Consider the following 24,345-nt stretch of genomic DNA (forward strand, 5'->3'; position numbering starts at 1 on the left):
AACTGGGTTAAACTGGACCGTCAACGCCTTGTTGATAAATCAAATTTTGATGTATAAGGTTGTAAATAAAATGGTTCCGGACTATTTTAGTCAGTACTTTGTCTTCCGTTCCGATACTTTAACTTAAAACCTACTAGTGACTGTACGCTTGCCATCCCTCAGCCCCGCACCAATTATTATAAAAGAGGTCTGTCCTATAGCGCAGCTGTACTGTGGAATAGTCTGCCCTTGGATATTCGACAGTCGTTCTCTCTTAAGTTGAAGAACTATGGTTTTAATAGTAGTCTTATGTAAGTCTTATTTTGCTTTTATACACGGCTTCCTTGTAAAGCAGGTTTCCTATCATTTCTTTTATTGTAGTAGTTTTTAACAATCCCTGGCATCTACCTCGAGATCAAAAGTTACAGAAATAATATCACAGGGATTAAATTTGGAGCTTAGATAAAAGGATTTCACGACTTTGTTCAGTGAACAGTGGGAGAATTTTAAACTCCAGACAATGCGACTTAAAGGTGAGTAACCTGAAATTCTAAGCGTCTAAATTTTGAATTCCAATTGTCTTGAATCAAATGAGATTATTTTGAGTTTGCTTGGTTTCGTCTAATTTAAAACTAATATCCATCGCTTCGTATTATATATTGATTATCCCTGGCATTCTGTACCTGGATCGAGAGTCATAATTCCTTGATTATCAGTTTTAAAAATTAAGCGAAAATGCAATATATGTTTGGGCTGAAAGACAATTTATGTCCTCAATACATAGCTCAGTGATGTTTTCAAGCCACATGACTAAACCCTCAGTTGGTTAGAGCGTCGCACCGGAATCGCGAGGTCACGGGTTCAAACCCCGTTGAAGTCCTAAAATTTTCAGGCTTCTCTACGCAATTGTAAAAATTGCGTTCATAACTGCGAAGATCATAGCTTCACTTGATTTCATATCCGCAGTTCATATATGATTCATTTCATATACCATTTCATCATTGATTCATTCCTCACGGGACCATTAGAACCCACAAATGACCAGCTCCCAACGTCAGTGGCTTCATAGCTCAGTTGGTTAGAGCGTCGCACCGGAATCGCGAGGTCACCTGCATGGGCCCGCAAATATGGGTCAAAATACATATACCACAGAAAATCCGCAGGTTACCAACCTTATGAAATTTCAAGAAAATTATTAGAACTAAGGACGTAAGTGCTTTAATACAGCCTCATAGTGGACCCGACTTTTATTTCTGCAATTCGTGATTTTAACTTTTATTGTTGTAATTTTCAAATCGATTTTTCTTCAATGAAATATTTTCTAAAGCATTTAGTCAAATTTCAGTCAAACGGTGAAGAGCTTCTTTTCTTAGGCGAAGGCCAATGACCCAGTGAAGAAATCTCGCTAAGAGATCATTTTGGCGCCAAATTGAACCGATTTACATTGCTAGAATAACTGCAGTTGTTAAAGATGAAGGTTTGCTTTTATCGAAAAGCAAAGGTGTAGTTCAAGAAAACCAAATTTTCGTGTTCGAGATTTCGCTTTTTGCCTCGTGGTAAAATTAGCTAGAATTTTTGCTACTCAACAGTTTGCTCATAAAATAAGTAAGAAGGTTCGACGGACAACAAAATTGCGGAACAACGAGTTTACTCTGTAAAGTTCCCTCTTTTTTCAAGCTCAAAACCCAAGAAATACGTTGGAGGTATTGTGCATCCAGTTTTATTGTCAGCAATTTTCAAATCCAATGAATCAAGTAAAGTGCACTGATTCGCTATCGAAATCAGTTTTGTAAGTATTATAAACGAAGTTACGTAAGCCTGTAGTGTTCGGGATGAAACTTTGGGGAAACCAGTTTCTTCTATACACTTTGACGGTTTGGCCATGGATGTTGCAGGCATATGGTTTCTTTTGTTTTGTTCTACGATTGTAGCAAATGGTCTTATCAGTAAGGTTTCTCACAGCGTTTCATAAATGACAAGGGCAGCTTTGGGACAATATAATTATCAATTGTCACTTTTATTAAGGTCATTCAAAGTTGTTCAATGTCATTATCTTTCCTACTGGTGTATTGTTGGTGTCGAATAGAAATGATCAATTTAAATGTTTCTACAATCTACATCTCTTAAGTGGTTGCAATGGAAAGCTACGTTGATAGCTTTCATGGTTTTTATAGTTCATAGCTTTCAGAGTGCTGGAAGTATAATTGGTATTAAGAGGGCATAAAGTTAATTAAAATAGACTAGACATTGGTAAGACTGAGGTCTATGTTTAAAATATATAAATGGAAAGGATACAAGCGGGGATTGTTTATATAAAGGGTGTCTATGCCAGTTTTAATCAATGGGTTACATGTAGAGTTGCCTATTTGTGGCAATGATACGGTGAATTCGCCAACTTAAACTGAATCAATCCGTTTCCCTTGCTGTGAACAAGAACTTGATTGAATCTCCCTTTTTCCAGCATCACATTCATGTGTCCGTGACTTTTATTCTGTATTTGTTTCCGTCGGTTGAGACCTCTGGATACGAACCTTGCGGATCTCTTTAAAATGAACTAGTTGAATTTGACTGGCTCTGTTTGTCTTACGGTGAGTGGGTAAGTAAGTAAGTAAGTAAGTAAGTAAAACATTAACGTTATTTATACACGTTTGCTCCGTCAAATTCGATAATTACATCTAAAGGCTGAGGTCCCCAAAGGGGCGTACGGTGTGGTTACAATAAAATGATCAGATCTAATAAAACTGTTTACAATTATTTATAATTTGTTAAAATTCTTATATTTGTACTTACTTCGGAGATGCTGAATTTAAATCTGCAGTCTGTAACAAAATTCCGTGGAACAGTACACTGCTATGCAGATCTGGCTCCAATTGTTTCGAAGGGTGGATAGCCACCGGATAAATCATTCTCCACTGGATAACTCAATTTATCATTCGATGTATTTTGTCCTTCTTTTTCATTGGCCGAGAGCCCACCACGTGACCTGCAAACAACTGCCTACAAATAAGTGTTTTGCTGCAAATAATATTCTGCTCATGCGCAATTGAAATCACGCTCTTGTGAGAAAATGGCAGATCGGTTCCCCGAGCTGTCAGAGAATGATTCGACATCTCTAGTTGATCGAAAGAACAGTGAGGATACTGAGAAAGGAACAAAATTTCAACGTATTTCGAAAGTATCTCAAGGAAAGAAAGGTAGACGAAGAGTCACTCGTGTCATCGACGCGAAGGACAAGTTGGCGAATGCATATGTACTGAAGAAGTTTTATGCTGAAGCCAGAAAAAAGAATGGCGAGCTTTACACCAACACTTGAAGTCCAAGTACAATTTGAAGTCTACAAATATAATTATGCTGGGAAGGAAACCAATCGAGTGGTGCCATTACTCGACTCTACAAAGCAGCTCGGGCTTACGGCTTCTCGGAAACAAAAAAAAAAACAGACTCGGAAGACAGTAAAGGTCTCGACATAAGGTTAATAGTGTCTCGCCCTTTTTTCATACATTTGCTACAATGGAGGCATCTAACAGATCTATCAGATCTCGCAGTTATTTAGACTTTTTGGTCCACAGTAATATTTCATTGTTTTACCTCGCTCGATAATCATCGCTGAATAGTTTCGGTGTTTGGATAAGCAATATATTTTTTTTTTCCAGAATTTATATACTCAGGAATAAATTTGCGAGAATAGCTCTGCAGTTTAACAAGGTAAAAATACTACACGTTAAGCACCGACAGAGTGGGAGACTTCGACAAACTTGGTGTTATGTGACCTATAGCGTTAATAGAAGGCGGTTTCTATAAATACTTGCCCTGCAATGAATGCCCTCGGTCTTCAGAACTGTGAAGTAAGAATGTAATAGGTCAGACATGAAAACAATGCCCATCTATCCTCTTTGCTAACAGTATGGGTCCTAGGATTTTAGAGTAGCTAGATGTCGAGCTAGTATCTCCGAGCATTTACCCTACCAACGTTAACCATGATACACCACAGAAGACATACCAAAACACCGGGAACTCCATGCCCTATTCTTTATAGATAGTGTGCGGGTTCCTCAGTTATTTAAATACCATGAGTGTTGGTCCAGCCGGAGTCGAAATCACGACCTCCCGCATGGCAGCCCGGTGCTCAACCAACTGAGTCATGACCGGTGCGCGGTGATTGATGCTATTCGTTCGAAGATTAAAGAGTGCGCTCACAAAGTTACGGCTGACTTTCCCAGTCGACCCAACCCCAGTCGTCTTCTTCGTCAACATGTACACCAAAAGATTTTACAGTAGAGACTTGCTTTGCCAAGGCGTCAATGAGCTTTCAAAAGACTAGATTTTACTACCAATTTTCTACGACTTCTACATCTTACATCTGAGCTCGTTATTCAGTCAATTGACCACAGAGCATAAGAAAGTCATGCCATGGGCGGATATGGGATAAATAATTATCACAAAAACTGCCTCTTGTCAGTATTTCAGTTCTTTTTATGAATGAAATACGAAAATGTTGTTTCATCAAACGATTTGATAAAGTTAAGTCAATAACCTTGAGAGAGATTTGTGGGCTTACCGTTCGGAGCGTTAGCTCTTCGGGTGTCCGAGCGAAAGGGCTTCTATATAATCGGGAGTTTAATCAATGACGACGTAGACCATGAAAGTCAACAAAAACACCTCTCCAAAATATAACTTAGCACTATCGCAAGTATTTCAGTATTTAGCGATTATTTTATCTTGTGAGCGTTGGTCAATATATACGGGAGAACTATCCTGTAACTGGATGGGTGTTAATGTAACAATAAAAAAGGAATGTTTCGTTGTTTTTATGCTCACGTTGTCGTCAGAACTAAAATTGGGCGATTTCACGCTGTGGCATTTTGGAGTACGGCAAAGAAATGCACGGAAATCAGTTCTGCACGTGCAACACGAGAATTTTTCCTTTCTTAAGCAATCGTTGTTTTGCTTCGTTTCGTTGTCTTTCCAGAAGCCGTAAGCGTCCTTGCTTAAGGACCAACACTCGAAACGTCAACACTCAAATCAGTTTTACGGTGATTATTTTACCTTTATCCTTTCGTTACATAAACCAAATTTTCTCGTTTCACCCCTAGCCGACACAGCACCAGGCACAGCTTCTTCATAAACACCTCCTTTTGGTCTCAGTGCAACTTTCAAAATCTTGGATTGAACTACGCATCCACTTAGTTAACCCGCCATGAAATAAATCGTACAATTCAAATTAAAGGATTTAGTTCGTGATAATTCGTTATTGCGTTTTCTGGATTTCTGGAGACCTTACAATAACCATATGTTAAGGTCAGATCTTGATATTAATATCAGTATGTGAATTGTCTCGCCGACTGTAACTCTCGGGTTATGGAGTGTCGCATTCCAAAGGATGATTTTCTTTTTTGTATTTTGTATTTGCTGTGCTTAAATAAATGCTCGAAGATTCTTTGGCGTTTAAACTCAATTTTCCTGGTGGAATACCTGCGTTTAGAAAGAGTATTCGAAAACCATATTAATACCTGTGACTGAGTTTGTCTAGGCAGTGAAGCACCGAACGTAATTATACTGGGATTAGGGAGTGGCGCATTTTATTTATTTGCTATGCTTAAGCAAAGAAATGCTCGAAGATTCTTTGGCGTTTAAACTCAACTTTTCTGGTGGAATACCTGTGTTTAGAAAGAGTATTTGGAAACTATATTAATATCTGTGACTGAGTTTGTCTAGGCAGTGAAGCACCGAACGTAATTATACTGGGATTAAGGAGTGGTGCATTTTATTTATTTGCTATGGTTAAACAAAGAAATGCTCGAAGATTCTTTGGCGTTAAAACTAAATATTTTTTCTGGCAAAATACTCGTGTTTGCAAGGAGCGTTCGTAAGCATATGAATATCTGTGACTGAGTTTGTCTGTGCAGTGAATACTTGGATTATCATGGAGTAGACCATGAAACATTCAAGGTTTTGCTAGAGGAGGAAACCTTTGGCGTTTTACTGTGCTTGGAGAAAAATTCGAAGATTTTTCTGGTATTTGAAGTCAATTTTGCTGGCGAAATACTTGTGTTTGAACATGCATGCAAGGCATTCGATATCAGGCAAGAGGGATTTTTTCGATGATTTAGAAGTGCGTTTGGAAAATGAGCTGAACATTCCATGACATTTAAAAACAGTTTTGGTCCAAGCCTTCGAACGTGTCCTTGGTCGATGTGAAGGGGTGTCGTTTTCCAAATTCGGCCACATTGCAGTTAAGGATCTATTTAAGTGAGAATGTCAAAGAGAAAATACCAAACGAAACTTATAAAATGCTGTATTTCTGCTTCTTGCAACTAAAAAGGTAAGTAATTCACTTCTCTTTGTTTTATGGCAAAATTGTAACACTTGCAGTACTTGAGTCGCCATTAGCTCTTAAATCCAGAAACAACTTTTAAAACACAAAATGTGTTAGGGACTGAGCAACCAGCCTTCCGCGAAAACAAAATTAGATGTGGGCCTAATCGATAGAGTCAGCGTGAATGAGTCGACGTTCTGATCCTAGCTTATTGGAGTTTACATAGTCCAGAAAAGGGACCTGTACCGCAGAGAGAAATTTAATGTCAGGTCATTTGGAGCAGAAGATAACTACAGCAACAAATACAGGGTTTAAAAAAATGTCCCGCGATTAAGAAATGACGAACTGTGGCAGGAGTGTGCTATAGATTAAGTAATAAATTCCGTTTTACAAGGACTAGGCCAGTACCGAAAGGGATTTTTAATATTTCTCTGCAACAAGAGGTCGATAAATCGACAAACGAAGGCGTTGTTATTTCCAGCAGAGCGCAAGGTTAGGAAAACAAACAGATCAGTTTTTTTTATGCCCACAACTGCTAATGAGAGCGAAAGAGTATCTTACCTGAAATTAAAAGTGTAGTGGCAGTAAAGAAATACTTGAACTTCTTACCTCAATTGCTCTCGCTACTCTAAATCAAATTTAAACTCGATTTTCAGTACACTGCGCAAGTGTCTCCGTAACGTGGAACTTTTGAAATTTGACCGACGACAGAGCTTAAACCATGGTTGTTTCAACTTTCCGACGATATTTCAAATGTTTGGGTTTTGTGATTAAAAAAATTAATCCGCCCATGTCTGTTTTCTCGTCTTTGAGGTAAAAATCGATTACGGCTAGGATTGCAAATTGATCTTGGATCAAGCTATAAGGTTTCACATTTATTTGCGCCTCAAATGCTTCGGTATTATCGACAGAGAATCAAGTCAGCTCAGCTTGTCTTCATTCGTCTGTGTTATAAAAAAAAAACTGGAAAAGGAAATTTAGGGCGTATGTTCCTGCGGAAAGAAATAGTAAACTCTTCCTGAGCTTTCGCCGGAAAGGTTTAAATCGAACGCGGATTGCCATGCGGGAGGTTGAGTTCGACTCCGGCCGGACCAACACCAAGACTGTCAAGTCTTCTCTGATAAGGACCATAAACCGTAGGCTCCGTATCAAAACCCTTGTTCATAAACTCTGTGGGAGGTGAAAGATCCCACACACTAGTCGAAAAGAGTAGGCCGTGGAGTTCCCAGTGTTATGGTCTGGCCTTTCCTTGAGTAATGTGCTCGGCTTGGCGTAATCTTCTGAATGGACTACTGATCGATGACACTCCACATAACAGCAAAACAGACAAAAGTCAAATTGAAGGAGTAAACTAGTAAACTAAACTGAACCAAACTAATAACACAGTAAAAGAAGAATATTCCAACAAACAACAAGGAATTGACCGAAAACGTGTTTAGCTATCTCAGTCCCCATATTTCGAATGGACATACTGCACACCCAATTTTGACAGCCTTTGCTACTATTTCCAACAATAAGGTGAAGGTAAAGGTTAGCGTTATTTTTAGCCTATTGCAAATGTGGCTGTTTATCGTTACTTGAGGAGAAGCAATTAAAGGACAATTAGGGACGTTCGAGACAGTTGTGATGTTGAAGTTGAGGAGAAGAGCAAAGGTGACCCTCATTGAAATCCGCATCAGCGCAGTGCGTCTAATCCCTTGCCTTTTTGAACACACAGCCCTGTTAACAAGAAAGAGTCAGTCTACCGCCGCGCACCCAAATCGATCTCCTGCGCCGAAGAATGATTTCAATTCTTCAAAGTGGATCTCCAAAACCTACAGACTCAGATGTCCAAACCAGCTGTTCACTTTTTTTTTTTTTTTTTTTTTTTTCATTTTTAATATGGGATGAATGTTTCGTCATTTAAGTTGCTTTTCTCCTTGCATGTCAATTATAAAACTCCCGATTCCCAAGACTACCGTAGGCTCTCCAAAACTTTTCCAAATCCCTCTTCCAACTCAGAGTTTTCCTTTCTCTACAGACGTAAGATGAGCTTTGCTGACTTTTCCTCTTTCAGTATCGATATCTCAAAGAAAATCGAGCCGAAAGTGTTTTGAAAGCCCCCAGCTATCATTACCGTGAACTCTTTGCCTCTTTAACAAACTAGAACTAGTGATAGATGAAAGGTATGATGATAAAAACTCTTTCTTCTTGACAAATCTATCAAGCTCATGTCGACAGATTAATGCTAGTGCTTGCGAGCCTCTGCTTTAGGATTAAAAATACGAAGGTACAAGACGGTGGAGCGACAAATAGCTGATTTATTTTAACTTATTCTTACCTAGCAAGTTTACTAACTTACCGTTTTTATTACTGACTAGGCCACGTTCGATTTATCAATATTCACACATGGCTACGTGGCTTTATGGTTAAATTTGAATATTCTTTTGTTTAGAAATCTCCCTTGAAACTTGTGAGACAAAGAAACCAGAAGTGAGCCGTGGAAATTGACCGTACAGTCTCGTAGCCATGCATGAATATCGAATATCGGCCTATTGTAACTGGAAATTTCTAAGAATCAGGAATTTTAGTCGGACGTGCAAGACTTCAGGAAAGAAGGCGGCATTTGGCGCGTTTCATTGTCTGACAAAATTCATTAAGAAATGAAACGTGAAAGAAGCTGAAGCTAATTACACAAAAGGATGGGATTTTAATTGGTATATTGATTGACAACTTGGAGTTTACTATTCTTTGAATCGATACCGCTTCTAAGCAAGGCGCACATTGATAAAGATCGGACGTACGCGTTGGGAACTTAAGCGACGACAACGGCGACCGCAACGAGAACGTCATCTCAAAATATAAATTCGCGTTATCGTAATCGTTTCGTTACTCTTTCAACTTCTTTAATATGACGGGGGTGTGGTAGTTCCTCAAAAATGACGCTGGTAGGAACGGCGCTCAATTAAGGGCAGAAAATGAAAATTTATCCTCAAGTAATGACGTTGTCCATAAAACCTCAAATTTGGCTATTTCACGTTGTAGTTTTGCTGACGACAGCAAAGAAATGGACAAAAGTGAAAAACGCACGTGCAGGGTGTGCAAAGCTATTGTTTTTGCCTACTAAATATGCAAATTTGTGACGTTCTCGTTGCCGTCGCCGTTGTCGTTGCTTAAGTTCCCTATTTGATTTAAACTTTAATTTCTTTGGAAATGATTAAATTGTTTGGTTCCCTTTGTGCAACATTAGGGCAAGGGGATCCATGGGATTGATTTCTTATCAGAATTCGCTCATTAAATGCCAAATATGGTAAGAATTGGAGCTCAGGAAATTTGTACATGCCTTGAATATTGGAGGGCAAAAATGCAACCAGTAGAGGTACCTCTGGACGCGTTGCCAGAGCGTTGTACCGTGATGAATGATGCATCACGACATTTCGGCCCTCGACTCGTCTATGCCAGCTCCAAGGTCCCAACTGAACTACAAGTGGTGCATGTGTAGGAGAGAAAATAGTATCGTTTCGGCTTATACCACACGTGTCGTCTCTTAATCCACACTTCTAGGGGATGTATCTAGCAGAGACAAAAAAGACAAATTTGAAAGACTGTTGTTATAACCTTCCTGGTAGCATGCGAACCGTGAGTTAGTATCGAAAAGCTTCCCTTTGTGTCAGAGAAAAGATGTAATGGTGCCTTCTTAAGTTAGCTGAACCACAGGTAACCCAGGCTCACTGTGTGCGTCACGTAGGTATTAAAATATGGAGAACATATGAGGCGAAGTTTAGGTCCGAAAATTTGCTAGAAAATGGTAATAAAAATCGATAAAACTTATCATGTGGTGAGCTGTTGTTGTCTTTAATACGTACACGAAGTTTCGGGGAAAATGGTCCCCGTTCACCTTCCTTCATAATATAGTGACAAGGTAGGAGACGGAAGCCAGCGTCGGGACTCCGATCGACCCAAAACAAGCACGATTTTTTCCGCGAAAATCAAATCCAGTCGCTAAACAAACACGCCAGGTTCGTGGAATAGGAATTTTTCTAAACCATGAATCCACTGAAGCATCTCCAGGTAGCAACGTAGAGCCACCAGACTCCGTAAAACTTGTAAGTTAACCTGCTAAAATGGCGGCCAGATAGCGTGGTACTCACGAAGTGCCCAATTCAAAATGGCACTGAGCTCTGGACGTCTGGTGACGAGTATATTAAGTTCTGGAGGGAGGGGAGTCCCAAATTCCTAAAAACAAAACTCACTGAGCAATTTTTTGGGACTCCCCTCCCTCGAGGGAGACTTATTATACTCGTCACCAGGCGTCCAGAGTTCAGTGCCATTTTGAATTGGGCACTTCGTGAGTACTACGCTTTCTGGCCGCCATTTTAGCAGGTTAACTTACAAGTTTTACGGAGTCTGGTGGCTCTGCGTTGCTACCTGGAGATGCTTTAGTGGATTCATGGTTTAGAGAAATTCCTATTCCACGAACCTGGCGTGTTTATTTAGCGACTGGATTTGATTTTCGCGGAAAAAATCGTGCTTGTTTTGGGTCGATCGGAGTCCCGACGCTGGCTTCCGTCTCCTACCTTGTCACTATATTATGAAGGAAGGTGAACGGGGACCATTTTCCCCGAAACTTCGTGTACGTATTAAAGACAACAACAGCTCACCACATGGTAAGTTTTATTGATTTTTATTACCATTTTCTAGCATATTTTCAGACCTAAACTTCGCCTCATGTTCTCTATATTTTAATACCTGCGTGACGCACACAGTGAGCCTGGGTTACCTGTGGCTGAACCACCAATTCCCTTTTCTCTCACAGAAGTGTTAGCGAGTTCATAATAAACAGCACCTGCCCTTCTGGCTGAAAAACTTCCATTGTTTCTCCAATCAACAAAAAAGACAATAGAACTCTTCCATCTAACTATCCTCCCCGTTGCATGTACTGCCGGCAGTTTAAAAAATATGTGACAGAGTTATTTTTGACCAGTTGTGAGAACTCTCCCAACTATCTCAAGGACAGCAATTCATAAAATATACGAAGACATAAGAACAATCCTGGACACGACACTAAGGAACGCAATGAAGCAATCACCATTGACATTTCCTAGATTTGGAATCTATTAATTGCAACCTATTCTTTGCGGAGTTGGTTGCTTACGTATCTGAAAACGCTTTACAACTTCCACGATCTCGTCTAACGGAGGAAAAGCAACACATCAAATTTGATAATCGATCTGACTGGAAACCGGTAAAACATGGAATCGCCCAGAGTTCCATCTTGAGGTCCCTTCTTCTCGACTTTACCTCGAACGACGTAAATTAGGGAGCTTTAGCAACGACGACGGGAACGGTAGTGAGAACGTCATCTCAAAACATTATTGTAATCATTTCACGACTATTCCAAGTTTTTTTAATATGACAAAGGTGTGGCAGTTCCTCAGGAATGAAATCGTTATGAGCGGCGCTTAATTTAGAGGAGAAAATGAAAATTTATCCTCAAGCGCTGACGTTCTTAATAATAAATGCTCAAATTTGGCTATTTCACGTTGTTGTTTTGCTGACGACGGCAATGAAATGAACAAAAGTGAAAAACGCACGTGAAGGGCGTGCAAAGCCATTGCTTTTGCCCACTAAATACGCAAATTTGTGACGTTCTCTTTGCCGTCGCCGTTGTCTTTGCTAAAGCTCTCTATTGTTTTACATGTTACGTGCTCCTTAAGACTATACGCGGGCAAGAGAGGATGGAGTAAGAGAACGGATCCCCCACAAATGGGCCTCTTCCAATGATAGTTTTTAAAATCTAATTTTAGCTACGCGGCCATTTTTGCAGAGGCAACTGATTGGCCGGTTGCAATGACGTAATGAAATTTTAAATATGCGCGGCATTGGGAACGAGAACTTAAAATAGCTTTGCCAGACTAAAAATAGATTTTTAAAAAATATGATGGGGCATGGGGATCCATTCTCTTACGTCATCAGGGAGCTTAAGCAAGCGCGTTTTTGAGACGCGGACGGAGACCGGAAGAGAACATTTCACGTGCCAGGACAGTGGTGTCTTCCAAATTTTTATACTAATCATCTCTAACGGAGAAAAGATACTTAGCAATATAAATGGGGTTGTGTGAAGACAAGTTAAAAGGGAAAACAGTCCCGAAAGGGATCTTAAGCACGCGCGTTTTTGAGACGGGGACGGCAACCGGAAGCGAATATTTCGCGCGCCAGGGTAGCGATCTCTCCCAGCTTTTTAAACTTAGGGTCTGTAATAGTGAAAAGATACTTAGCGATATAAATGTGGTTGTGTGAAGACAATTTAAATGGGAAAAAAGCCCAATTCCTGTTTCCGTCCGCGTCGCAAAAACGCGCGTGCCTAAGCTCCCTAATATTGACTCTTTGACGTGGACGATACCACGCAGTATTTCTCAAGTACTTGTCCATGAATCTTACAAATAAACTTACAAAACAAACTTGATCTTCCTACTGTCTGGTTCTGCAAGGACTTCTGGTGGTTAATTGCCATGGTCTTTAAATTAATGGAGCAATTCTACCAACACCCTACGTTATTCCTCGCAACCAGCTGGATTACGTTACCCACATCAAACCTCTTGGAGTCACCATTGACAGTTGATTTTTTTTTTTAAACACATGTTAAAGAAAACTGTCATACAGTAAATGCAAAAATTCCAATCCTTCATCGCATTCGTAAATTTATGTCGCTCCCAGAAATCCACTGCTACCCTATCGCATCTCCGATCCTCGAGGGTCTCAATGGGGTAAATCGTGATCCGTGAAACGTCGAAAAATGTTAACCGTGGAGCGTGAAAATGGCCAAAATTAACCGTTAGCCGGGATAAAAATTAAGAGTATTTAGCCGCGTGATTTTTTCTTAAATTATGAAAAGTGGGATTGGTAGTATTTTGAAATATTTAGAATCTTAAGTGGCTGCAGAGAACTCGATACCGTCTTAACTCTCTTGCTCAACAAAGGAGACTAATATTGCGCGTGCGCCTTATCATCCCGAAAACCCATCGAAATTCAGTCAAATTCATTCGAAACGTGTACACGTCGCTGCTGCTATAAAAAATCCCTGGAGCAAGTACTCAAACAAGACATCTTCGGCCGCCATTTTGTTTGTTATTTTGCGCGTGCGCGTGTCCAAAAAGCCTGGGTACAAGCACAATCTTCAACCAATCAGACAAAAGTCTCCTTAGTTCCCTTGCTCTCCGTTCTCAGGGTCTTTCTCTCCCAGACTCTCTCGCTCCAAGGGAAGGGAAGAAGAGCCTAACCCTTGGTCACTTACTAGGCATTCTGTACAACAGTTCTGACATTATTTGTAAAGGAACTCCTTCTGCATTAATGGCGCCAGAAAAAGTGCTTTCGAAGTGCATGAGTACATATAATCCACTGTGAATAAAGTTTTAAAAAGGCAACCAGTTTTAAGGAAGACTCGGTAACGAATGGTCCACAACAAGAGATTATGATCTCTTGTCCACAAGGAGCCGTCTCACAAAAGATCCAAACATCAATCGGAATTCTGTTGAACGGGATAGACAGCCTTCTTAACTGAATTTAGCACTAGTTAATGCAGATTACAAAAAACACATCCATGTGAAAACATCACTAACAACACAAGAAAAGAATCTACAAGCCGTGTCCATTTTAAATTAAGCTCGAGACTTTCAACGCTCTACAATACGCCGAAGACTTTGGCAATATAGCAAAAGGAGTCTCTCAAAAGATCGAGTTAGTCGATGGGCCACAAAATGCCGCGAATACCCATCCATTGTCATATTACCTTGTACCACAAACGGGTATGTGGCTCGCTGATTTAAGAACGGTGCCTACTATTGTTATTGCGCATACGTTTGCGCATCTCGAGCTACTCGGGTTTCCTATCGGTGATGCTTACTAATAGAGTGATATTTTTGCGCGGTTTAAAACTATCTGGAGAAAGTTGATCTTAGTAAATACTCTAGGTATCCAAAAAGAGAATTGGGGGTAACCATGCATTTTTGAGAGATAATTAAGCTTCAATTTGAGAAATAACGCCATACATCGATTTGTATTTTAGAGATTTTTACAAGTATTATTCATCAATTATCTTTGAAAAATGCTTGGTTACCCCCAATTTTCATTTTTGGATTTCAATAACACTTGTTTAGATCTACGTTTCCTGCATAATCATAAACTGGGGCAAAAATAGATTTGAATTAGTAGGCACCGCCCTTAAAATTTTTGGCTACACTACCATCTGAAATGCTCCCAAAAATGACGAAGATGCAATGCGGTATTGGTAGACAGCTACTGCCCAGTAAGACAAAGGACCGTAAGACGTGAGACAACAAAGGATAAGGCAAGCGCTTTACCACCAGCCGTGTATGTAAAATGACTAGTGTCCACTGCAAAAGCGTTCTTAGCAACTGACCAGGTCAATACAACATTACCTGTCTTCCCCGATGCGACGGAGACCCAATCGGGGATCACAGAGGCAACATTCCTCTAGTGTGTGCTTCAAGTGTGCTTTTACTTTTATTGTGGTACCTTTTTGTGTTATGGTCCTCTCCAGCCATGATTAGCTTCGTAGCTACTTGCAGGACAAGCTAATATTAATTGTAATCTTTGCTTTATATATAAATTCAGGCATTCTCTTTTATATGGCTTTATTCTCAATTATTATTTTGATTATACATCATAATTGGCTTTTATTGAGCACATTCGTATTCAGACGAGTTTTTGCTCACATGCGATATGCATGTTCTGCCCTGGTTTTGCCACGGGACACGATTCAGCCGCGCGCGGGAGGCGGGACGCGTTGCCAGAACGCCGTATCATGATGATCCACCTCGAGATTTCGACCCGCGGATGGCTTGTAAACCGGAGCTAGCTTCAGAAAAGAGAGGGCCTCTGGACTGTATGAAACAGATTCCTTCCTTCTGTTCAGTTAAAAGATAGATAAGTCATTTATATTGGACATTAACACGCATTTTGTCTTCCATGTGGAGCATACAAGTCGGTATTTGTGCGAAATACGCACTTGAGCGTGCGCAGTTGCCGATACTACGAAAATTCTCTTTAAGTTATTAAAATGGGACTATGATAAAAAAATCAAATCTTTTTTATTCTTTGGATTTAAAGTATGCCTTAATTTCAAAAAGACACAGTGACTTCTTTATTTAAGGAGGCTCGAAAGGGTTTCAACACTAAGAAGACTCTCAGTTTAGATCGAATGACGCTACAACACTGTATCACGTAACAGCAATGTTATGGTACCATATGAAAAACTGATCATTTCCAAACAAGATGTGATCATTATTGTGATGTAATACGTTACCGTGACAACGGGAAAGCCCAGCAAAAATACGCTATATTTTGGGTTGGGTTGCTCATATCTCAAAAACGAACTCGGTGACCCCCTTTTTTGATTCTGAAAAGTGTTTAGTAGGCCACGATGAGACTTTCGGCAAAGTTTAAAAAATTCTGTCCCGAGGATCCAGAGCTACCTTTATGAAATCGCAAAATTAAGGTGACTCTGAATCCACAAGACAATTTTTTTAAACTTTGCAGGAAGTTTCATCTTGCCCTTCTGACTGCTTTTCAGAAATAAAAAATGGCTGGTTTGAGATATAAGCAACTAAACACAAAATAAAGGCTGTTTTTACAAGGCTTACCCGTTGCCACGGTGACATATTACGTCACAATAATGACTATATCTTGTTCAGCATTAATTCGTGTTTCATTTGGTACCACAATATCGCTAATACATGATACAACGTTATGGTGCCGATCCTTCTAATTGAAGAGCGTCCTATGAAAGCGTTGAGCTGGTTCGAGCCTCCTTAACTGGAATTTTCCTATTAATGGTCCGCTATTACTAACTTTAAATCCGGAGAGAGATGGATCGAGGGGAAAATGACGTCAAAGACTACGTAACGCGACTGAATTAATATGCAGCACGGGAGTTTCGGGCTTTCAGATTCTGCATACATAATAACTGCGTTTGCACGCTGAAATTTACTGAGTGAAGGACGTCACTTTCCCTAGGTCCAATCCTCCGAGGTCCAGTTGGTCAATTTTGAACTTGAGTAATGGCGGACCGTGAAATCCAAAACTTACACTCAAAGTAAACAGCTTTCGGATAAACATCAAAGCTCAAACATTTGCCAGGCAGGTGTTAAGCAAACACACTTTCAAAAATCTGAAGAAGAAGAAGAAAAAGTGGCCCATAGCCATTTTTTTCACGATCACATTTAGATGTTTAGATATGAAACTGTGGATTCCATATTTGACGTGCTGCCCCACTTGCTAACGGTCCCTAATAATCTATCACGTTGCTCTTTGTTAGTTGAAGGTTAACTTCACCCGATCGAGTCTAAACCTTGTCATATAAATTAAGCAGTAATGATAGAGACAAGCTCTACTGAATTCAACAAGCTAAGCAACATGGCGGCTATGTCATAGCCGCCATGTTGCTTGTTGAATTCAGTAGAGCTTGTCTCTATCATTACTGCTTAATTTATATAATTCGTTCAATAATAACGTTCAACTTGCTGAAAGGCTTATTTTAGCATTCAAAATGACACGGTCCACAGTTCAACATTTGTTGAGCAAAAACTGCAACATTACTTCAATGGTTGATCCACTCTGAATTTATAAACTGAGTTTGACCGGCTTTACAGATCTCTAATAAAATGGTAAATAAACATCAGTAACCAAAAAAATAGTTTGACGATAGCAGGTTGCAATTGCCCCCGCGTCGTGAGCGTGGGTGCAAAGCCACGGACTTCAATGATTAATACATAGGCTCGTGACGTACAAAGTCAGCCAAAACAAAATTTTGTGTGCACGGTTGACAAATTCAATAGCTGTCAGCCATTTTTATCAAGACTTACACTGAACGAACTGTTAATGAGAGAGAATGAAACTTACACTCAGGGAAACAAGAAGCAATGTATTTTCTAAATTTTCCATGATTTCTCTAGCCTGGTGAGTTTTCTTCAAAAGTCAAGGGACCACTTAGCAAAGCTGACGCAACATCAAAAATACAATATTTCATGCGGCCCAACTTGCGTACTTGACTATAATTTAAATTTTTTCTTCTGTCAAAGTCCATAAAATGCCTTACTCTTGTTATCTCAAGGCGCTCATGTAATTTTCTGGCCAACTTTCAATTAACTATTGTAGAATAAGCAATGCTGAGAATCCCTTTTTTGGCACTTTTTTTTTTTTTGTAAATTCCTAATATAAACTACAGCTAATACAATACAAAGAGCATTTTTGAAATATCTAGTAATGCCAGATTAAAATTTGATTCTCTCTCCATGATTGATCTTTTAGTTTTGCACTTCGACAATCATAATGGCATTTTTTTCTTATTCTTTTCCCGTCTATTAAAAATGAAATATTTTGAATTTAAAATATTTGACCAAATTTTCATCGAGAGTGTTTTTCTTCTGTATTACTTTATTTGGATCTTTTATACATTGTAAATATTATGATCGCTTTTAATTATTTGTATGATATCAAAAGCGATAATCAAGGATATTGAGGCAATTGCCTTGTACTGTACTATGCCAGCTGCAGGTGCCTGACTATGCCTAGAATGACGATTTTCTTGCGGTATAAATGAACTGTATATTTCAAATGAATTTTCAACCGCTCTGATATCATAACATTCTTGAATTCTTGTTTTGGCCGGCTTCAAACGTCACACGCGAGTGCACGCGAAATACACTCGCGCTCGTGCGCGACACGCAAAAGGAGACGCGAAAAATAGAGTGCCAAAAACAAGTTTGTTTGATTTCCATTTAAATCCAGAAGTCCTGGTGACATCTACACATTTTCTCCCTCTGGACAATCAGCCACTGAATATTCGCTGTCCATCTTCAAAAAAGCACTAAACAGCTGATTTTAGTCATGGTTCAGGGCTTCTGTTCGCAGTTAAGCTATTCAATGGCGTTCTTTCAGAAAAGTCAGATGCACCGCGAGAGAGCGAATTGTTCGGAGCGAAAAGGTCAAAAAGGTGCGAATCGCCTGATGTCTGAGGACAAACCCAGATTTTGCTGAAAGGTGCGAAAATGGCAATCATCTATGAATCAAGAAATTAAAAGATTTTGAAAGGAAAAGAAAATTCTACTTAAGAGGTAGTCCACGGAGAATATAGATCACAACACCATGATGCAATGGTCTGTCCCCAAATGAGTGTCTATCTTGACCAGTACGCCACAGTGCTTTGTTCGCCAGCAAATTTGGTTGAGATTTCTTCTATAACCATAGTTAATAGAGGGGAATGGTTATGAAACCCGACAACTTTCTTTGTTGTAGGTTTTTGTTCTCTTTTTTGGCCTTAACCGTGCACAAACCACAATCGTTGTTTACTCCCTACTGAGGAATTAACCAATAGAAACGTGTTGGTTACGTAATTCATGCATAGTGTATGAGCGCAAAACAAAAGATTGTGCACGGTCGTGGACTTTCCAACCCAAATCTTGGCATCTTTGTTTGGTCCTTTGATGTTTGCCGAGCTTCCTAACCATTCCCATCCATTAACTATGCTATAACCTTGCAGTGAATAGTTGTTTCAAGACTTTGCTTTTACAGTAACCTAGGTGATAAGATTTCCACGCCGAAAGCTTACAAGTGTGTACTTATCAAGGCGTCAAAATTGCTAGAGTCGACGGTCATTGTTCAATCACTGCTCATTCTTTCAAAACCTGCCTTAGAACAAAAGAGCAACTTTATCATGGTCTATATCTGTTATAAAACGCTAATGGAGGTGTAAAATATTTCATGTGTCTTTTTTGCTTGCAACAAATGATTGTTAATTATTCATAATTTGGGACAATGTATTTGGTGAGGAATATAGTTGTAAAACCAAACAAGGCCGACGAATAATGAGCCGTTAACGCTGCTAATTGTTTATGATATTGGTACTTTCAAATCAACCGATTTATCTAACCTCAGAATGTAATTTTAAAAAGCTCTTCGCAGATGGCATACGAGACATAATCAACGCAATTTTCTAACTCGATTGAACTCAAAATTGCATCGATTCTGTCAAATACTCCTTCCAAACTTTACGTTAATAATTTATCCGTGACAACCCACAAGTTGTTTTGTTTCTATAATACAGTCTCTATACCTTTGTGCCAAGGGCCGGAAATTATATTCTGCCTCTTGTATAAAAAAAAAACCTCCGGATTGCACGAAAGAATTGATCCAACCAAAAGAGCTCTGTTTAGAAGTGTTGTCTGAAAAACTATGGTCTCTTGATGGGGCTGTTTGCTTCGTAGCTCGTTTTGCAAGGCAGTTGGAAGCCAGGTGGAAACTGGTTTAAAGGACAAGTGCATTCAAAGGTAAGAGCAGACTTTTTTGCAGTCATTTAACATCCCATGCGCTCGGCATGTTCTGGTGCTTTCTTCAAGAACACAGGAAAGTAAGAAATGTCGGTCCCGTGTAATGCACTGCTTAGCCTCTGTTGACAGAAACCCTTCCCACAACGTCCTCGGCCCTATCCATCTTTTTCAGTTTTCCGACGACAATTTACTTTCTGTATTTCCATGAATTTGATGGAGCCACTATCAAATGAACTGTTGCTCTAGACCTTATGAAATAGACTTATGCGAAGGGTAAACTTCTGCTTCGAAAGCTATCTTTCCCTCCCTGGTGGGCAAAACTTGTACGCGCTATGTCATTTTTAATATCCGTGACCAACTTTATCAAAACCGTATGCGTTTTGATTTCTGCGCAGCCTGGCCAGTAGACATCTTGTCTAGCATTGTTTCAAAGATTAACCATTACGAATCAACTCATGTTTTGGAGTCAAAATAAGGTGGAGAAGGCTGTATAAATATTGTTATTGGAGCTAAAAAAGAGTTTTATAAATTACAGGTACATTAATTATTTACGACGAAAAACAATTGCTTTATACTCAATAGAAAGGGAACACAAAAGCTTTTGGTATTGGATAAAATGATATAACGTGCGAGAACAATAATAAAAGTATTGATTTTTGAACAATTTTAACGAAGAAAACGGTTCTTTCTTATTGCAAAGATGTTGCAATTCGGGAAAGCATACATTTCGGACATAGAATAATAATGTTAATGAACAGCTGTTTTTATGAGTTTCAAGACTCGTCAAACTTTGGCTTCTTGCCAATAAGGACTATTCTGTTTACGCTTTAAGGTGGTAAACAACGTTTTAAGGGGGAAAGAAACGTTTTCGAAACATTAGAAAGAAAAAAAAAAGAGCCCAATTGATATTTTCTCAGTATTAAAACTGGATATCCAGGTTATTATTATAATAAGGCAATTAAAATAAGACCATGAAAAGTTTTACAATTTCAGTTGGTTATCTATTTTGGTATTATCGTATTTGTCTTTCTGAATGCAAAACAGTAGGTCTTTCCTTTGATATAATAAAGCTAGTTAGCTATTATATAAAGCATAAGCCCCTGAGGGAATAGCGGGTCCGATCTAATTGAGAAACAGAGGAATGTTATGGATGGTATATGAATGCACTAAATGAATCTAGACATCTCATGCATAGTGATGGTCAAGAGATGCTTGTTCGTTATCTCTAGAATAATATTACCTTTCGAAACGTTACGGCTAAAAGTCATTTTAGCAGGCCAGATATCAGGAAACTCCATGATAGGACATGAAGTCGTGGTTTGCCTCTGATATGGTAAGAATGCCATAAATTTAATGAGCTTCTGGTTTCAGTTGGCTCGGCTTCATCCTAAATTAAAGTTCAAATACTCTGTAGTTGGTAAATCAAATGAAAACTCACGGAAAAGCCGCTATGGAAAATCATAAAAACTCGACCACAATTAATGCATGCTTCTCGAAAGAAAGATGTTTTTCGCATTTTGTTGAAATTTCAACGAAGTGCGAAAACGATTGCTCCCCTCCCAATAGAGTTGTGTTCAAATTCGCATTGCATGATTTGAGTTTAGACAACGTTAAACTAAATTGTATTCCCTCCGAGAGCGTAGGTTTTAATTAACGCTTTTATCTGTATAATCCTGCGTTCAACAAAGTCAACAAAGGAATTATTCGGAATTTATCTGGCACAGTAATCTTCCCTGCTTCCTCACCGAGCCTTATCTAAACTGTAGTCCGGCGAAAGTGCATTGCGTTTGTATTAACATAAGGTTGTTTTATAAGAAAAGAAATTCGGATAATTGTGAAATAATCATTATATGCAGAGCGCACCGCGATGAAGTCTACATCAGATTATTACAATGTTTGCGTCGTTCCAAAGTCTTGATTTTCACACACAAAAACTGAGGTTGAGCCCCCACCCAAAATGTCACAAAAACACGTAGCTGATTCATAACCTGGATAAGTTATACCATTTTCAACAGCTTATACTGTATTATGAACCATTCGCCCGGGGTTCTCTATTTTTGCTGCCATTTCCTAATCATCAATGGACATTTATTTCAAAATATGCAGACGAAGAAGAGAAGTAAGCTTAGCATAATGATGAAGATACAGTTTTATAAAATGACTCTAATGCGATGCGAGTAATTTGGCATTGAGATCAAATTATTTGGGGATAGTCGTCTTCCCCTCATAAATAAAATGATTTCATTGAAAAACAAACTTAACCTCGCTGTATTATTTTCATACTTTTTGAGAATACTGATTTGTTTTTCAGGCCGTAATATTGTACTAATGAACCAGAAATTGTTTTGCCTTAATCAGTATCTCATTCAATAGGCAGGGCCAATGACTTTCTCACTGAAAATTAAAAAACTGCCAATTTCGCTGTGAACATCCAGCGGGAATTTTTTGAAAACGCTGTTTTCGTAACTCTGGTGAAAGAATAAAAAAGAAACTTTCCGAAAACGATCGCATTTCAGTATCTCAAGCTCTGACTTGATTTGCATTATTTGTTAATTTTAGTTTTCAGTGTCTGTCCCCTTACTTATTTTCGTTCGCTGCGCTTCAGTTTGTCTTACCCACCGGATCTTCGCGATCCGGAGGAGGTTCACTGAGTTCAGACTGCAGAAACACGATCTCCTGTGATTTCGATTCAGAGACCTTACTTATGGGTGCACAAAGCGAGGATTCCGTGTAATATGACTGGCCGGTTAATTAAGTTATACAGTGCCTTGCACATTCGCTCATCATTTACAGATCGATAAATATTTTTTGGATATTTTAAGCGAGGGTCCTCTCAAGGTGGTGTGATGATCCAAGGCAATTACACAACATATCGAGCCGCGCATATTCCTTGTATGACAAATCACGGAATATTGAGATTGACAAAGCGAGCAAAAGCGCCTGTTTTTCGGATTAACGATGGGTAAGAATAATCTGTTCAAGTTTTTAAAGGAAACCTTTACAAGGTTTAAAGGGTAATGCGTTATTCCTTTTGTCATATCATCCTGTTTGAAAGCACATGCGCAAACCTTAGAAGCCTTGAAGATTCCATGCGTACCATATGGAAGACATATTGATTAGAGTACAAACAAAATTAATGCGTGTTACCAGAAATCCATAAGAGTTGAAACGTGTAACGTGCGTTCACAGCTTCCGAATATTCAGTGCCAACTGATTGTTTGAATGTTTCAGTGCTAAGTACCATTTTGGAAACCCCGCGTTCTTGTTGTTCCAAATATGGTACTTAGCAAATTGAATATTCAGAAGCTTGTTTCCCAGCACACAAGGGGCCGTTACACGTTTCAACCCTTATGGGTTTCTGGTATTACGTAATATTAGTTCCGATTACCGAAAAAAGGTACTCATGTGCAAATTAATAGTTTCGCACACCTCTTTGGTTGTGGGCCCCTTGAGTCTTCTTTCTCAAGTCAGTAACTTGATCAATTCGCTGCCATCTAATATCAATCATCTCAGCTCCGCGGCTGACATGAAATATAACATATATGATATAAAATTCTCTGTCGATAGTATTGAAATCAGTCGTAGCCACTCAGGGGCCAGTTTCCATGAGTGTTCAGCGCTGTAAAACGTTCCGAAAAAAAGCCGTTGATCTTAAGTTGTTCGAAAAATGGATTGCGCTATGCAATGGTATAATTTAAAGTGATTTCTTCGGTGGATAGGGTGAAATGTCTGCGGCATCCATGAGCATTTTGATAGCGGGCAGCCACAATGCCATTCAAACAATGCCATTCAAGGCATCAAACAACTGATCTGAAGGCAGACTCTCGCTTCGCGGGGCGAGCGAGAAAGATGGGAACTGGGGTCACACTGGGGACACTGAAAAGCAATCGCGCAGAACATTTTGTTATAATTCATATTACGACACTAAATGATAGACAAAGACAACCAGGGTCATTTTGTAGCTCTCTAAAAAAAATCTGCCCTTTGTTTGAAATCACTTAAATAAAACGATCTCAAGAATATCTCGAGTGAACTGCATGCAGCAGAACTGAAGCAGCTAGAAACATTCCATATCAACCAGAATGGATTTTCACGGTTCTTAGCAATTTCTTGAGCCCAGGGTCACTGTTGCTTCCACGTCTGGCATTGAATTCTTTTATGTAGTCAGAGTCCAAACATATGATATCATATATTATCTCTCACAGAATAAAATGGATTTACGCAATAAATAACCAATGACGAAAGCTTCATAATTCATAAAAATAGAAAGATGACTTTAAAGTGGATTTTCTCAGTTTTGTTTCCTTTTTTTTAATTATTGCCTTTCATTTCATTGATTTATGGTGTAAACAATAAAACATGCGATAAACAACTTACTGAGAACAAATGTTGGCTGACCTTGGAAGGATAATCCTGTCTTTTGTTTTAAATCCGGAACCGATAGGTAGATTAATTTCCAATCCCCAGTGAGTGATGATGCGAAAATCAAAAGGAAGCGAGTAGTGGTGTGGGATGGTCTGCTTAGCTAGGGAGAGTTCTATTTTCGCTTTTGTCACTCTACACTCGATTTTTAAGAACGTCTGTTTTTGGGGCGAGGCTGAACCCTCTTTTTTGCGCTTTGGATCTTGAAACATTCTTAACATGTTCTTTGAGTTGTGTGGTATACAAAGTTCGACAACAAACTGACTTGTTCTTCAGTATATTATGCAATGAGAAAACCACATT

At 39.2% G+C, this 24,345-nt stretch overlaps 2 protein-coding genes across 4 annotated transcripts in view; one reads left to right on the top strand and one right to left on the bottom strand.

Moving 5' to 3' along the window:
* Positions 1 to 7,106, bottom strand: part of LOC137973135 (uncharacterized) — a 52,761-nt gene extending 45,655 nt beyond the window's left edge. Inside the window, exon 1 of one of the 2 annotated variants that reach the window (XM_068819878.1) lies at positions 6,905 to 7,106. The gene's annotated coding sequence lies outside the window, so the exon portion shown is untranslated. Of the gene's footprint in view, positions 1 to 5,025; positions 5,146 to 6,904 lie in introns of those variants that run through there. The other variant, XM_068819879.1, reaches the window with a different exon arrangement.
* A 12,107-nt stretch (positions 7,107 to 19,213) lies between these two features.
* Positions 19,214 to 24,345, top strand: part of LOC137973140 (melatonin receptor type 1B-B-like) — a 19,970-nt gene continuing 14,838 nt past the window's right edge. The window contains exon 1 of one of the 2 annotated variants that reach the window (XM_068819890.1): positions 19,214 to 19,620. The gene's annotated coding sequence lies outside the window, so the exon portion shown is untranslated. Of the gene's footprint in view, positions 19,621 to 20,823; positions 20,954 to 24,345 lie in introns of those variants that run through there. The other variant, XM_068819892.1, reaches the window with a different exon arrangement.

This window comes from Montipora foliosa, chromosome 10 (genome assembly GCF_036669935.1).
Source record: "Montipora foliosa isolate CH-2021 chromosome 10, ASM3666993v2, whole genome shotgun sequence".
Taxonomy (NCBI): Eukaryota; Metazoa; Cnidaria; class Anthozoa; order Scleractinia; family Acroporidae; genus Montipora; species Montipora foliosa.